Source organism: Crinia signifera, chromosome 3, assembly GCF_055691185.1.
Source record: "Crinia signifera chromosome 3, ASM5569118v1, whole genome shotgun sequence".
Lineage (NCBI taxonomy): Eukaryota > Metazoa > Chordata > Amphibia > Anura > Myobatrachidae > Crinia > Crinia signifera.
In genome coordinates, this window is record NC_139219.1 from 219,050,328 (window position 1) to 219,067,948 (window position 17,621).

Sequence of the window (17,621 nt, forward strand, 5' to 3'; positions counted from 1 at the left end):
TTGAACAATGTATATACTACATCCGACAGTTTAGTAGAAGACTGCCGTATTCCACAGCACTATTGTACGTTTCTTTAAGGCCCCTTTACACTAGAACGATTTTGGCATATTCCAACTATTTGGGTCAATATATCATCTGAAAAGTACCACAGTTAGAGGTTTCCCCATCAGATCCGATGCACAGTCCCGTGAGTCTGATAGGAGCCTGTGAGTTATCGGAATGAAAAAAAAAAAAAAAGGAGTGCTTTTTGCACATGTGATATCTTATAGGAGGATTGACTGAGGTTTCCAGTCCCTCTAACCCATCAGATATATCTTTTGGTAAAATTGTATACTATAAGATATCTCTTGCGATTTATGTAGACTTGATCAATCGCATGTGATATATCTTATGAAAAAAAAAAATGACACCAAAGTACCAAATTGTCTGGAATCACTCTGGGAAAGGTCCAGGGGGAGTTCAGGGGAAAGTGCATCCAATTTCAGCATCAGATATATATCGTAGTGTAAGGGAGCCTTAAAAGTAATCACACCAACCTATAGAAGAAGTGTCTATCCATTACTGCCAGTTCTCTTTTGTACATGATCATACATGCCTTTGGTTGGGCTGTGTTCTATCACACAAGAATCAATATTTAAGCGGTGCTTACATTCTGTATTACATACAGTAAATACCCAGTGCAATACCAGCAGAAACAAGCCTGACATGGGAGTTTATATGAAAGTTATATTTTGCATACATTTGTTCCGTAAAGACATCAAGAGTTTAGACAATAAATTCAGATTTTATTTAAAACAGAAGCACATTAGACATTACCAGATATAAGGTAAATTTAGTATATGGATAGCAAATTAAACAAAACATTACAATAAATACTGCACAGAATTAGTCATGCAAGGTTATAAGTGAGTACTACAAATTCAATTAAAAATATCGACCTTGAGTGTCATTCAGAGGAGCGCGTGCCGAGCCTGGATTGGTGGAGCTCAGCAAATGCATCTGACCCAACAAGGTGGCCAGCCCCAAAGCTGAACACAGCACACTACTTCTTTACAACGAGACCAAACACAGCCTCCTTTGTCCCGCCATCTTTCAAACTCTACGCCTCGACCTTTCCTTCAGCCGCCGGCCAAAAGCATCCCATCCGCTGACCACAGCCACGTCAAACATATCTTGGAGTAGTTTTTCAGTTAATGAAGCATCTCAGAAATAGAGATGAACAAACCCCACCATAAACAGTGTACAAGCAGTCATTGCCCTTCAGAAACAGTGAGCCCCACGTCAACCTGCAAAGAAAAAAAAACAAAAAGCTTGGTAAGGTAGAATGACTCACAAGTAGGAATAATGGCAATCTGTCCTCAACCCATACAAGGATGCAAAATACATGGAAAGCAGCCTGGATTGCTTCTATTTTAAGTTTTAGCTTAAATAACACTGTTTCCATAGTAATACAATTTGCCATAAGTTCTTTGTGGTTTAGTAACAGTACAGTTACTTACAACTTACTGGCAGTAATATATCTACAGCTTTCCTAGATCCCAGGGATGCTCTACACCAGGCATGTCCAACGTTGGCCCTCCAGATGTTGTGAAACTACACATCCCAGCATGCTTTGCCACAGTTTTACTATTAGGGAATGCTAAAACTATTGCAAAGCATGCTGGGATGTGTATGTGTAGTTTCACAACATCTGGAGGGCCAACGTTGGACATGCCTGCTCTACACAATCAGACTTTGTTGAAAGCACAATATAAAATTTGCCACTCCCACGTTAAACGGCTTAATAATGCATAGCTACTGAAGGAGCTGCCACATTTACATATGAAAGAAGGCCAAAGACGACTTTATCCAGTTTGGCTCAATGTCATCTAAACCTGTATATGAAGCACAATGAGACTTTGTGTGAATAAAAAAAGGAAAACCTTGTAGCACATTGTATACAAGTACAGACTCATTCATATACAGATATAAGTGTCGTGTAACACTTCATGAAACATATCTGGTGGTTTTGTGATTAAAACTCAGCCAGGCGTGAAAGATAATCTGCACCAGCCGAGTCACGATGACTTGCACACACAGCCGATCTTTGGCACGACTGCAGTAACAGTAGGAGACATCTGTAGGCTGCCAGCCTGGCCATTTTACTAACTTGAGCAGTCCAATTCATTCTGTATTACCTGAGCTCCCAGAGGAACAGGCCACAGAAGAGAAGGCACTTTTCTGTTGACAAAGCATTACACATAGCACCATATACTAAGCAAACCGAACACCAACATACAACAACCCCAAAGCTGAACACACCATACTGACCACATTTTATTATGGATATACATTTAATACATGTTAAGCAACCACTGTTGTATTGCAGTTTGTTGCATTTACCTTCTTTTTATGTTAGATTTAATCTCCTCTTACAATTCTAAACTGCTACAGCCGCCTGTTTCCTCTAAGCTGGTCAGCCATCTGGTGGTAGTTTTTGCAACCCTTGGAGCAGCTTACTGAAGCTCTCAGACACAGAGGACAGGGACAGCATCTTCACACAGCATAGAGTCCTACACAAATAAAGGTAATACATAACAAATGAAGTGCATTCATGCAGAAGAAAAGTCAAATCTTTCCTGATCCCAGTTCTGCAGATAGTGACTTATGGCGTTTGATCATACTACATGGTAAGCATAAGCCTTCCCAATGCAGATAGTTTCATCCAATTCATCCAAAACATTTAGGGCCAGGTCACACACCGGCTAGCAAAAAAAAAAAAAAAAAAAAGTTTATCATGTGCTTTCTAAAACGGTACAAAACATTAAAATCTTCTCATTCAAAAGCAGACCTCTTGCCATGCCTTTCGAGTGGCACAAAAGTCTTCACTTTTGTGCCATAAAACTAGTCTGGATTTAACTATTGATATAAGTCTCTCCGTGTTAATCATATAATCACTCACGTTGACACTGCAGCAGGCAGCTACAACTCAGTGAAAAGCCAGGGTGCCAGATGCACCAAGCTTCAAAAGTGATAAAATGGAGAGTGAGAAACAACCAACCAATCAGCTTCTGCCTGACATTTTTTTCAAACACAGTCTGTGACATGACAGGTAGGAGTTGATTTGTTGGCTGTTTATCACTTTTGAAGTTTAGTACATCTGGCCCAGGGCGTGTAAAAGCACTCATATTTGCTTTTCACTGTCCTGCAGGGACAGCATGGACACAGACTGGCAGCCAAGCAAGTCAGTGGATATTTCTGGCTGTAACCCAGCAGCCAGGACGTGTCCGTGCAGCGGGAAAGGTCACACACACTTCTGTATCCGACGCCAGTCCTCGAGAGCTACCAACAGTCCACATTTTCTAGATCACCTAGATGGGGCACAGATGTATTAATTACTCACTGACACAAATTATTCACAGGTGGAGCTAATTACTTCACTTGTGATTCTGTGAGAAGACCTGCAAAACGTTAACTGTTGGTAGCTCTCGAGGACTGGAGTCTATATGTAGTTTATAGCCACCCAGTCAAAACCGGTGTGTGAAATGGCCCTTAAGAGGAGTCACTTTCAATGTGATGGGTATATTAAGGAAGGTATGCAATGTGCCGCCGCTATTTCTGATGTGGGAAATAGCAGCGGCTCCCTATTGAATGCTGTCATTAACTACAGCATTGATGCGGAATCACGGCAGAACGGCCCCGATAACGGCCGTGGATTGTTGTTATCCGGGCCACAGAGCGACAAACCGTGGCCCATCGGCAGGTGGGACATTGAGTCCTGTGTCGTCCTGTGTCGTTATGCGGTTGATCTGACCTCAAATGGGCCAGGATCACAGCTGTCAGCGGGGATCGACAGCCATGATCCCACATTGCATACCCCCCTGTGTTTTATCAAATTTCTAGAGCTCATACACACAAGGCACAGAGAAACTATGCTAGCCACATCATGGACCCAAGCTTTGTACATTGCTTTTAAGTGTTTCAAAAAGGTACATGCAGCTGGATATCTGAACCTTTAGGACATGCCTTCCAGGGACAATGCAGGATCCTCTTTTGTCAAGTGCAGGGTATTTAAAATATTTCCCTCCCCCCACACCATCTGGGAGAAGGACAGATTGAATGCCTGCTCAGTACAGAACAAGCGCTTCAAACACTTTGTGCTATTCTTGTCACAGATGGGTGGAATCCGTGATTGGCAGAAGATTTTTTTTGTTTTGTTCCTGAAAGCCACACAGAGCCCATACAAAGGAATGCCACCATTAATCCTGATCTAAATCAGCTATAGGACATTTTAACACAATTGTTCTAATGCTGGGTACACACCAGGGGGGGGGGACCCAGATGGTTTCCCTCCATCAATGGAACAGCAAAACGATGTTTTGCCCTTTTTTTTCAAAGTGCCGGGACATGGAGCATAGCCCCACCACCCGTGAAGCCCCGCCCCCATGTTTTGATTGGTCCACAGGCCAATCAAACACAATGGATGACCATCAATATGTCAAAATATCAATGGTCAGCCATTGCATAGTTTAGCACCATCGATGGCCAGTTGCAGAATTGCCATCCCTAATGCTGCGTTCTTTATCCATGTAATTGTATTACCAGGCAGAATAGTTCTAGTTCCTAGAAGTTTGCTTATGTTTACAGTATTAGTAAGTAATAGAAGTACACATGTGCAGTACCATCTACAGCAGTGGTGTCAAACTCATGGCCCTCCAGCTGTTGTGGAACTACATGTTCCAGCATGCCCTGCCATAGATTTTATAATGGATTGCTGCGACTATGGCAGGGCATGCTGGGACGTGTAGTTCCACAATAGCTGGAGGGCCATGAGTTTGACACCATTGATCTACAGGGAACAGCATTATTACTGAAAGTTCCTTGTGCAATCATCCTCCCACTGTGGCAGTGATAGAGGGCAGACATGTAATATTGCTGTCTCTCTCTCTGCGAACTCGAGCAGCCACGGGGACCACCGCTCAAGCTGTCTGGAGAGAATTCTCTCTGGCACACATTGTTTTACCTCCACTATGGGTAAAAGGGGAGCTGTCAGAACAGTGTGCTGAAACCAATGCAGGAGGAGTTTACATTATACAGGAAAAGTTTAATATGGTCTTCTCTTGCAGTTCTTACCTAGGTTGGTCCCTCATGATGTAGCGCCCTGTAAAAAAAGCAATGTGTAAATGAGTTAATAACTACAACATACCCCAGTGCCCACACAAATTTTTATTTGAAAATTTGGCCAGCACAGAAGTCTAGAGAGATTCACTCTAAAAGGAACAGCCTAAATACAAGAGAACCGTCACTCATCCAACATGATGAGACAAAATTTGGTAGGTTAGACAAAATCACCTCGTGTGTGCACTGTTGGCAATAGAGATAAGCAGCATCGCCATCACACGGCCAAATAGACTGTGCAGGCAAGGAAATGTTCACTAATGGCCCTAGCTGGGAATGGCAAGATGTAGTTTGCAGTTTAATATTCGACAGCCAACTACATCTGGATTAACTCTGCATCACCCAGCCCCAGTCCTGTGTGTACATGGCTTTAGCACTGTAATTAGGGAAGCCAATCCCGGGCATTTTTTTCAATCCAGGGATTGGCTTTCCTAATAAAGACACCATGGCTGCCCCACATTTACTTACATTTGAGGGTGCAGTAGGGTTGCCAGGAGCCGGTTGCTGGGTGGGGGGACGGGTCGTCCATGCTGCTGGCATCACACTGCCGGACGCAACCTCTGCCTGTGCAGCGTGACCTCGTCACGCTGCGCAGTGCTGCCGGGAGAATTCGGGCAGCATCTGAGCGCCGCTCAGACGCTGCCCGGCATTAGATTGCGCCCAGGCTAATCCTGAAATCTCGGGATTGAAATCCCGGCATTTTGGGGGCCAAATCCCGGGATCCCGCCGATCTCGATATTGGCCACCCTAACTGTAATGACATAAGGATTTATATTAAGCAAGTGGTGCATCTTAGAAAGGTGTAAATCCATTTTATGGGGCAGATGCATTAAGCCTGGAGAAGAGATAATTTGGAGATCAAGTGGAATGAGAATGCACCAGCCAATGAACTGTATTTAAAAATGACAGTTGGAAGTTGATCGTCCGGTGCGTTATCTCTTCTCCAGGCCTAATACATCTGCCCCAGTGTTTGGTATTTTTGAAAAGCATGTCCATTTTAACACTACAGTAAAAAGGAGAGGATATATTAAGGGGCTCAATTATCAATGAGTGATAAAACTCATTTCATAGGATAAATGGTGTTCCAGACAACAATCTACTGCCATTGCCTGCAAAAATAAAACAAAAACACACAGTTGGCAGCCGATTGACTGGAGCACCATTTATCATTCACAATGAGTTTTACCACTCATTGATAGATGGGCTACTAAAGGCCCATACACACTGGGCGACTGAGCTGAAAGCCACTCAAAACAGCATGTTTGAGCGACTTTCAGCTTAAAGCCACCCAGTGAGTTCGCCCCGGCAATGAGCGCTGCTGTGCGCTCCCGCATCATTGCCGGGAAAGCCGTTCTGCTGGTATTACCAACAGATAAGCGGCTTTGCATAATGTTGAGCTATACAAAGCTGTCCTATTCCCGTTGACGGCGCCGGGCAGGGGGAACCCCGCCCAGTGTGTGGAATATACATGTTGTTCCAGTAGTACAAAACACATTACATCCAATGCACTAAAAATATTTACCAGTAAACAGAGTGGGGCTCAAAACAACATTATGGCGCACAAACTATGCTACTGTGTCTCTCACTGCGAACCTAAGCAGCCACAATAAGGTCAGCCCAAGCTGTCTGGAGAGACTTTGCTCTGGCACACATTGCAGAACCCCCACTATGGTTAACAGAAGGGGAGTTACCTGAAGGCTGTGTGCAGAAAACCAAAATATACATAGAAATGGTGTGCATCATAAACTGCAGTTCTTACCAGTGCTGGAACTTTTGTCGAGTGCAACAATCTAGGGGAGAATAATAAAATACAGAAATAGTTACAAGGCATCAAAACACACATTACCACTCATGCAATGTTTCTCACTCTGTGAACCTAAACTGCCACAATAAGGCCAGCTCAGGCTGTCTGAGGAGATTCTCTTTGGCACACATGGAAGGACTACCCAATATGGAGAAGAGGGCTATCACTACACCACAACCTACTCAATACATTCTACTAACAGTACTACATCTGGAGCCCAAAGTGTTACATCCTGCAGAGGTTTTTAAAGGGGCTCCTCTAGTTCTCAACAGCCTGGCAGTAGAGGGGGTAATGTGAACAGGAGGACCAATCACAGGCCGCACCATTTGCGGGTTGCAGCTTATGATTGTTCCTCCTGCTCACCCAAACACCTTCATTCCCAGCTAAAGCTATGAGAACCAGAGAAACCCCAGCACTAATGCCTGCAAGTGGGAGCACCTGGGGCTGCAGAAGAGCTAGCATACAAAAACCCTACAAGATAGTGGTGAAGCTTAAAACCAAAATGTGCATGATGTAGTTATGATATAAATGTACCCATAAAGCTAGATTTCGTGAGAATACTAATGGAGAAAGCAGACAATTAAGGACATTTGTTTTACCAGCTCCATTGTAACTACCTACCAGGACTGCTTCCACTGCTATAACTATTATTTAATGCCCGTATTGCACACTAGCATTCCTACCCGGAGGGCGCACCCCAGAACTCTAGTTCTCTCCAAAGGGAGTAACGTCACCACCCAGCATACTGGAATGTATAGGCTGGATCTCGCCAGCATTGCAGTCCAGAACGTGGCCGCCAAAGCTAAAATGTACCAACACCCAGGTACCAGAGCTCACCCTCGGCTTCCACGTGTCTAGTAGAAATAAGGCAGGATATACGATAAATAACTCACGCTGCATACACACTGTACTGCAGGACTGCTAGCACATGGCAGGGCAGAGTCCGGCTACAAGAGATGCAGAGTATGGGTATCGGCATTATATTACCTGCTGCTACTGCCTCGCATGACTGTGCTGAATAACACGAGGCGAGGAAAGTGCCTGAGCGCGTGGTAACACGAACCAGCAAGGACCGGCTTTTAACTTGCTGACGTCACCAACACAGGAAATGTGCCGCAATGCATTATTGGATGTGTAGTTCTTATGTCTTTACTAATATCCCTGATATATATCTCTGTAGTCTTTGCAAGATCCCTCTCTTCCTCTGTAGTTTCCATTATAGTGCCATTTATACTATATTGAGTCTTTGGATTTCTGAGACCCAAGTGCATGATTTTGCATTTTTTGGCATTAAACTGTAGTTGCCATTCTCTTGACCATTTCTCTAATCTGCCTAGATCCGCAATCATTTGTTTTACCCCGCCTGATGTGTCTACCCTGTTGCATACCTTTGTGTTATCTGCAAAAAGGCACATTTTACCCTCAATTCCATTTGCAATATCACCAATAAAGATATTAAAAAGCACCGGTCCAAGTACAGATCCCTGGGGTACTCCACTTGTAACCTTTCCCTCCTTTGACTGTACTCCGTTTACTACAACTCTCTGTTTTCTGTCCTGCAACCACGCTCTAAGGCTGGTTTCACACACTCCGGCTCCTGCCGGACGGTGAAATCCCGCACGGCCAGGGAGCCGTGCCGCACACAGTAGTTTAACATGGAAGGGATGGCCACAGCCCGGCAGCCGTCCTTTCCAGTGGTGGGATCCGGCTGCAGCCGTGCGGCCAGGTCGTGGCCGTCCCGTGTGAATGGACACAATAGTGTCCATTCACAACTAATGTGTGCGGCACGGCTCCCTGGCCGTGTGGGATTTCACCGTCCGGCAGGAGCCGGAGTGTGTGAAACCAGCCTTATCCATTCAACTATCTTAGAATCCAATCCCAAGCTTTCAAGTTTATTTAACAGTCTGCGATGTGGGACAGTGTCAAAAGCTTTACTAAAGTCTAGATAAGCTACATCTACAGCCCCACCTTGATCTATTAATTTAGTCACCCAGTCAAAAAAGTCAGTAGGAGTTTTTCTTTTTCTAGCCCTCTAAACTCTGAGTAAACTGAGATTTCCCACAATACCTCACAAGCCCACTATTGTGTAGTGGAAGCCAGCAAAGGATTTTTTTTTTTTTTCTGATACAAAAAGGGTAAGGTGACTTCCCAAACATTAACAGAACTACCCACCTTTGCTATAGGTACATAAAGTCGGTCTGAATATCTCTTACTGGGAAATCACAGGGAGACCACAACCTATCTCTCCTCCTAGATACTCCCCTACCTTTACCTCCCTTATTCTCTTCTATTTTAGAACTCAGACTTCTTACGGGAGAGGAGCAAAAAATTAAAAGCGCTATTTCTTAAAATAACTCCAGAAACTGTTATATTTTTAAGTCAAATAGTGGTCATATATCTGTACCGACCACAATTTATGTGTATATATAATGGTATCTTCCGCTGCAGTATGATTATAGCATATTTAAAATGTATAATTCTGAATGTATAATTTACTGTATATAATATTTTCACTAGGGGAGACTTACCCTTTAGATACCTGGCTGGATTCTTGAAGCCATTTATTTTATACGCAACCAATGAGTTTGAAGAAACTCAGGAGCCCGAGGTGTGCTCCCTACCACCAGTGCTGTGCCTAAACACATGCAAAGGGGGCCGTGCGATCGATGTGGGCTTATCTCCCGAGGGAGAAGGGCCCTGTCTTTCCCCTAACTCCTCTCAACCATAAGGCCGAAGAGGGGAAAATAGGGAACGGTGGTCCTCTTCGCCGAAGCTTAGAGAGACCCTCATTCCTCAACCCCCGGAAGGGTTAGGACGGTGGGTCCTCCGCACCAGAAGGTTTGGAGAGACCCTCAGTGGACTTCCCTCCGCCTTGCGGCTCGGGGTCGTCCTCGGGGGGACCGCAGCTCTCCCCAAAAGGCGGGAGCTTTGGCACATTGGGGAAATGGAAGGCCCGTAAGGGTTGACCACACTACCCAAAAAAACGTGACAAACTACAGAAAACGTGAAAGTGCACGAACGTGAAGAAGAGAAATAAATAATAAAGAGGACCCCAGCCAGAAGGCCGGGGTGGGGGTGTGAAAAATTGTCCTACCCCATCCAAAAGGACGAGGTAAGGACGTGAAGCGCTAACCTAGAGGGAAGTGCGCAGTGCTAGTGCTTTCTAGTACATGGTGATTTTGGGATCACCCGTGCATGTTCGGCACCCCCGAGTTTCCCCGGGGGCACAGTGCAGCCTTGGACTCCAAGCAGCCGACCAATCAGCGTCCGACCAAGTGTTTCTCTGCTCCCATCGTAGGGCACTTTCCAGCTTCTGGCATGGGACTGGGTACTCCACTGGGCTTTTCGACTGACTCCCTTAGGGGCTGCGACCCCCTCGGAAGAGCAATCTACTCAGTCTCAGTGTTTCTCCGATCCCAAGGTTAAGGTACTAAGCTGGGCCTTTCGCGGTCTCCCCATCAGAGGCTACGAACCTCTGGAACAGGAGCCATCTACTCGGTTCCAGCCTTTCTCCGCTCCTTGGGAATGGATACTAGACTGAGCCTTTCGCTGTCTCATCCTTCGGGGGCTACGAACCCCGTCAAGAGAGCCAAACTACTAGGCCCAGTGTTTCTCCCCCCCTCTCACCAGTGGGTTTACGGAAACAACACCTCCTACCACTGGCAGAGGTGAAGGTACTCAGTCAGACTTTTCACCACTCCCAGGCAAAAAAGAGGGGTCCCACACCCTCCGCCCATCAAAGCAGCTACTCAGTCCAGCCTTTATCTATTCTCTGCTAGAGGCCAGTCCATACCCACTGATAAGAACAGATACTACACTTGATCTTAGCCAAAAGGCCGAGAAGCGCAACCAATTAACCTGTCAAACCCATACCCTACTAAAGTATTGTAAACTTTCTTGTATTAAGGAGGTTGTGACAGGCATATGAAATAATATACAAACTTTTTGAGATTGCCTTATTAAAACCTCAGACTTCAACCATCTAAGCTACGTCAGACACATTGTCTCCTTATAGACTCTGCGGAATACTTTGTTTGAAACATTTGTAACATTTCATGTGCTTTTCAAATCCTCTCATATACTTAATAGAGGTTTGTCAATTGTATCAACCTTAAACAGGAGCCCTACCTCCAGCCAAGAAGTCTTTGAGCTGGGGTTAAGAAGCAATCTCCACATACACTGTACTTAGGTGTGTATCATTCAGAATCACAAGCAGAGCCGGCCTTAGGCATAGGCAAAATAGGCAATTGCCTAGGGCATTTGGAATGTCTAGAGGCATCAGCAGCTTCTGCTGATTAAAATGATATGCAGCATGCCTATATTCTGTGTGTGAGTGAGGCCAGGGCCGGATTAACAATGGGCCTGATGGAGCTACAGCTCCAGGCCCACTCTCCAACGAGCCCAGCCCCGTGTCGCTAGCCCCCCGGGAACCAGAGATACCGCCAGGGAAACCTGGAACGTTGTCCCCACAGGATAACATGGGACCCGCTAATTCCGACCTCCACCCGGTTCCAACGGCTGTCAGTTCCCACTCCTGCATTACAGAAGCTCGAGGTTGATCTCAGTCGAACCCAAATCGCTGGGCCTTCAATCTGATACCTGGTCCATATGGGTTCATTGGTTCTAGAGATATTGTGGGTAAACCAATTTTTTTTCATTTCTAAAATGTAATTTCATGGCTGTTCATGTTGTTTGAGGTCAGAATTCTCTGGAACCAAACGGCCCAGTTTCACGGGACCAAAATCATTCGAAGCCCACATTTAAATGGGTCAGTTGGTTTTCTCTCCCCCTCACACCAGAAAATGCAGGGATTAGGCTGGTGTAAAAGGGGCCAGTCCGAGAATGTCCTTGAATGATCCTGGGATCATATTCCCGGGTAAGTCCCTGCATTTTCTGGTGTGAAAGGGGTATTATTTCAAATAGCCGGGACATGCAGTGCTCTGAATACAGCCGGGCAGCCCCCTGCTCTCTGCCCGGCTGTCAATCAGTGCCAGATTAAGCCTTCGGGGGGCCCGGGGCACTTTAGACAGGAGGACACCCTTGCACTTGTCATTACTGGCCACAAATTGCATGAGAGAATATTATACTGTCAAAACACAGAGTAAAGACAGTATAAACTTGGTCAATGGGTAACTGCTTACTCTGTAGGACTGTAGGAGACCTCAGTGTCAGTGCTTCCTCTGATTAAAAACCCTCCCATGACTAGGCTGCTGCTGCTGTCCTCCATAGGCCTGAGAAGCATGTAATCAGTGTGCCTTGGCTCCCGATGCTCAGCACCATTAATCAATGTCACATTGGCAGATAGGTGAAGCTGCAGCACTACCCCACTCCCATGCACAAAACCTTTAGCTAAAAATAATAATAATAATGTTTTTGTTAAAAATACATGCCAACCACAGGGGGCCCCTAGCTAGAGGGGGCCCATGGGTACTGACCCCTTTTGCCCCTGCTGTCAATGGCTGTCATTTCTGCCCCGCGGCGGCTGTCCCCCAGTTACCGCGAGCATGTATTCCCCCTTGGCAATGAGCATGTAATCCCACATGGCAACGAGCATGGAACCCCTGGCAATGAGCATCGAACCCCTGGCAATGAACATGTAGGTAAGCAACACTTATGTAGCATCATTTTTAATAGGCATTATGGTGTTTGGCATAATACATAATGGACATTATGGTGTGTGGCTTACCATGTAATGGGCATTATGGTGTCAATTTTTAATGCGCGCCAAATGCCCCTGTTTATGGAGCATATTGTGCATTTTTGCTCAATCTGTTTGGTATAGTGCAGGCATGTCCAAACTATGGCCCTCCAGCTGTTGTGAAACTACAAGTCCCACCATGCATTTCCACAGTTTTGCTATTAGGGAATGCTAAAACTATGTCAAGGCATGCTGGGACCAGGGCAGGCGACAGGGGGGGTCAAAGGGGACACCTGTACTGGGCCCCAAGCTTGTGAGGGGCCCCAAGGTTCTGAAGGGCTCAGGGGCTGTAAGCATGGCTGCGGCAGTGCAGTAACAAGCAATGGTTTATAAAGGCACCCGCCTGGATTCCGTAAGGGTACTTTCCTGGAACCCCCTCCGGTATTAGTGAATATGAATTGTTTCTTTTGTAACAAAACGTTCAGTATGCAGTGTACTAAAATGTTTTTCACAAGGGGGCGGGGTATTGGGCCCCCAGATATATCAGTGTACCGGGCCCCAAGATTTCTGTTGCCAGCCCTGGCTGGGACGTGTAGTTTCACAACAACAGGAGGGTCACTGTTTGGACATGCCTGGTATAGTGTGCATTTTGGCTCAATCCATGTGGCAAAATGTGAATTTTGCCTTAATCTGTGTGGCATAACGTGAATTTTGACTCAATCTGTGTGCGATAGTGTGAATTTTGGCTCAATCGGTGTGAATTTTGGCTCATTCCATATGTCATAATATGTAAGAGGCAAGTACAGTATAAGGGGGTTACTATTGTGTTACATGATTTGTATAAGGGGTATATGGTGTTGTAACTTTAGGTGACCACATAAAAGGTGCTGAAATGTTGTCTACCAAGTTTCGGCTTTCAGTATTTTTTTTATGACTGGAGTGCCGCCTCACCCCGCAAGTATCTGAGGACATCGGCATCCTGCGGGTGTACCTTTGGAGGGCACCTGCCAATATATCTCCGTGCATTTTTATTATGCCAGCCCCCTGCCTTTTCCAGGCATATATAATTAGTTGAAAGCATTTACACAAATAAAGACACACCCATGAGCAGACCACCCAACCAGAACACTGTTCACGCCCCTCACATTATTGCGCATAATAGGCCCTTGATAATTTTCAGCTCCAAGCCCATTTAGACCTTAATCTGGCTCTGAGTGAGGCTGTATCTGCATGTGAAATAGTGTAGGTACTTGTTTCCTAGCACGGCCACAAAGATCTTGATCGTGGGCATCGTGAGGAAAAATCGGGGGCATCGCATGCACTTAAAAATCGGGTGCGATGGTACCGACGCGATGCCCGCGATTTCCCCATAGGGAACAATGTTAAATACCTCAATTTACCCGCGATGCCCCCGATTTCCCATAGGAATCAATGTTAAATGGCTCAATTTACACAAATCATCATAGGGAACAATGGGAAATGGGCCAGAAAACCCAAAAAACACTGCTGAACACTGAAATGTCCCCCCAAAAGTAGTTGACGCCACCCCACGATCAACGCGAACCCGAAGCGTGGCAAGCGCAGCGAGCCCGCGAGGGGCGGCGGTACGCGTCCTCCGACCTTTTCATACCCCCACTATCCACGTCGGCGTGGAGTTGAGAATAGAATAGTGTGGCGAGCGCAGCGTGCCACCGAGCCCGAAGCGTGGCGAGCGCAGCGAGGGGACGCGGATACCTGTGAAGCCCGCGAAGGGACGCGTTTACCTGTGAAGGTATCCGCGTCCGCTCGCCACGCTTCGGGCTCGCCACACTATTCTATTCTCAACTCCACGCCGACGTGGATAGTGGGGGTATGAAAAGGAGGGCGCACCCCAGAACTCTAGTTCTCTCCAAAGGGAGTAACGTCACCACCCAGCATACTGGAATGTATAGGCTGGATCTCGCCAGCATTGCAGTCCAGAACGTGGCCGCCAAAGCTAAAATGTACCAACACCCAGGTACCAGAGCTCACCCTCGGCTTCCACGTGTCTAGTAGAAATAAGGCAGGATATACGATAAATAACTCACGCTGCATACACACTGTACTGCAGGACTGCTAGCACATGGCAGGGCAGAGTCCGGCTACAAGAGATGCAGAGTATGGGTATCGGCATTATATTACCTGCTGCTACTGCCTCGCATGACTGTGCTGAATAACACGAGGCGAGGAAAGTGCCTGAGCGCGTGGTAACACGAACCAGCAAGGACCGGCTTTTAACTTGCTGACGTCACCAACACAGGAAATGTGCCGCAATGCATTATTGGATGTGTAGTTCTTATGTCTTTACTAATATCCCTGATATATATCTCTGTAGTCTTTGCAAGATCCCTCTCTTCCTCTGTAGTTTCCATTATAGTGCCATTTATACTATATTGAGTCTTTGGATTTCTGAGACCCAAGTGCATGATTTTGCATTTTTTGGCATTAAACTGTAGTTGCCATTCTCTTGACCATTTCTCTAATCTGCCTAGATCCTCAATCATTTGTTTTACCCCGCCTGATGTGTCTACCCTGTTGCATACCTTTGTGTTATCTGCAAAAAGGCACATTTTACCCTCAATTCCATTTGCAATATCACCAATAAAGATATTAAAAAGCACCGGTCCAAGTACAGATCCCTGGGGTACTCCACTTGTAACCTTTCCCTCCTTTGACTGTACTCCGTTTACTACAACTCTCTGTTTTCTGTCCTGCAACCACGCTCTAAGGCTGGTTTCACACACTCCGGCTCCTGCCGGACGGTGAAATCCCGCACGGCCAGGGAGCCGTGCCGCACACAGTAGTTTAACATGGAAGGGATGGCCACAGCCCGGCAGCCGTCCTTTCCAGTGGTGGGATCCGGCTGCAGCCGTGCGGCCAGGTCGTGGCCGTCCCGTGTGAATGGACACAATAGTGTCCATTCACAACTAATGTGTGCGGCACGGCTCCCTGGCCGTGTGGGATTTCACCGTCCGGCAGGAGCCGGAGTGTGTGAAACCAGCCTTATCCATTCAACTATCTTAGAATCCAATCCCAAGCTTTCAAGTTTATTTAACAGTCTGCGATGTGGGACAGTGTCAAAAGCTTTACTAAAGTCTAGATAAGCTACATCTACAGCCCCACCTTGATCTATTAATTTAGTCACCCAGTCAAAAAAGTCAGTAGGAGTTTTTCTTTTTCTAGCCCTCTAAACTCTGAGTAAACTGAGATTTCCCACAATACCTCACAAGCCCACTATTGTGTAGTGGAAGCCAGCAAAGGATTTTTTTTTTTTTTCTGATACAAAAAGGGTAAGGTGACTTCCCAAACATTAACAGAACTACCCACCTTTGCTATAGGTACATAAAGTCGGTCTGAATATCTCTTACTGGGAAATCACAGGGAGACCACAACCTATCTCTCCTCCTAGATACTCCCCTACCTTTACCTCCCTTATTCTCTTCTATTTTAGAACTCAGACTTCTTACGGGAGAGGAGCAAAAAATTAAAAGCGCTATTTCTTAAAATAACTCCAGAAACTGTTATATTTTTAAGTCAAATAGTGGTCATATATCTGTACCGACCACAATTTATGTGTATATATAATGGTATCTTCCGCTGCAGTATGATTATAGCATATTTAAAATGTATAATTCTGAATGTATAATTTACTGTATATAATATTTTCACTAGGGGAGACTTACCCTTTAGATACCTGGCTGGATTCTTGAAGCCATTTATTTTATACGCAACCAATGAGTTTGAAGAAACTCAGGAGCCCGAGGTGTGCTCCCTACCACCAGTGCTGTGCCTAAACACATGCAAAGGGGGCCGTGCGATCGATGTGGGCTTATCTCCCGAGGGAGAAGGGCCCTGTCTTTCCCCTAACTCCTCTCAACCATAAGGCCGAAGAGGGGAAAATAGGGAACGGTGGTCCTCTTCGCCGAAGCTTAGAGAGACCCTCATTCCTCAACCCCCGGAAGGGTTAGGACGGTGGGTCCTCCGCACCAGAAGGTTTGGAGAGACCCTCAGTGGACTTCCCTCCGCCTTGCGGCTCGGGGTCGTCCTCGGGGGGACCGCAGCTCTCCCCAAAAGGCGGGAGCTTTGGCACATTGGGGAAATGGAAGGCCCGTAAGGGTTGACCACACTACCCAAAAAAACGTGACAAACTACAGAAAACGTGAAAGTGCACGAACGTGAAGAAGAGAAATAAATAATAAAGAGGACCCCAGCCAGAAGGCCGGGGTGGGGGTGTGAAAAATTGTCCTACCCCATCCAAAAGGACGAGGTAAGGACGTGAAGCGCTAACCTAGAGGGAAGTGCGCAGTGCTAGTGCTTTCTAGTACATGGTGATTTTGGGATCACCCGTGCATGTTCGGCACCCCCGAGTTTCCCCGGGGGCACAGTGCAGCCTTGGACTCCAAGCAGCCGACCAATCAGCGTCCGACCAAGTGTTTCTCTGCTCCCATCGTAGGGCACTTTCCAGCTTCTGGCATGGGACTGGGTACTCCACTGGGCTTTTCGACTGACTCCCTTAGGGGCTGCGACCCCCTCGGAAGAGCAATCTACTCAGTCTCAGTGTTTCTCCGATCCCAAGGTTAAGGTACTAAGCTGGGCCTTTCGCGGTCTCCCCATCAGAGGCTACGAACCTCTGGAACAGGAGCCATCTACTCGGTTCCAGCCTTTCTCCGCTCCTTGGGAATGGATACTAGACTGAGCCTTTCGCTGTCTCATCCTTCGGGGGCTACGAACCCCGTCAAGAGAGCCAAACTACTAGGCCCAGTGTTTCTCCCCCCCTCTCACCAGTGGGTTTACGGAAACAACACCTCCTACCACTGGCAGAGGTGAAGGTACTCAGTCAGACTTTTCACCACTCCCAGGCAAAAAAGAGGGGTCCCACACCCTCCGCCCATCAAAGCAGCTACTCAGTCCAGCCTTTATCTATTCTCTGCTAGAGGCCAGTCCATACCCACTGATAAGAACAGATACTACACTTGATCTTAGCCAAAAGGCCGAGAAGCGCA

At 46.4% G+C, this 17,621-nt stretch overlaps 1 long non-coding RNA gene and 2 pseudogenes across 1 annotated transcript; all 3 read right to left on the minus strand.

Moving 5' to 3' along the window:
* Positions 1–765: 765 nt before the first annotated feature.
* On the minus strand, positions 766–8,055 carry LOC146064222 (uncharacterized). The gene is made up of 5 exons (XR_014471767.1): positions 7,950–8,055; positions 6,918–6,948; positions 5,114–5,141; positions 2,384–2,553; positions 766–1,287 (listed from the first exon to the last, which is right to left on the minus strand). It is a non-coding gene; the product is annotated as an uncharacterized LOC146064222 (long non-coding RNA).
* A 2,548-nt stretch (positions 8,056–10,603) lies between these two features.
* On the minus strand, positions 10,604–10,810 carry LOC146066102 (U2 spliceosomal RNA; annotated as a pseudogene).
* A 6,604-nt stretch (positions 10,811–17,414) lies between these two features.
* LOC146066103 (U2 spliceosomal RNA) lies at positions 17,415–17,621 on the minus strand (annotated as a pseudogene).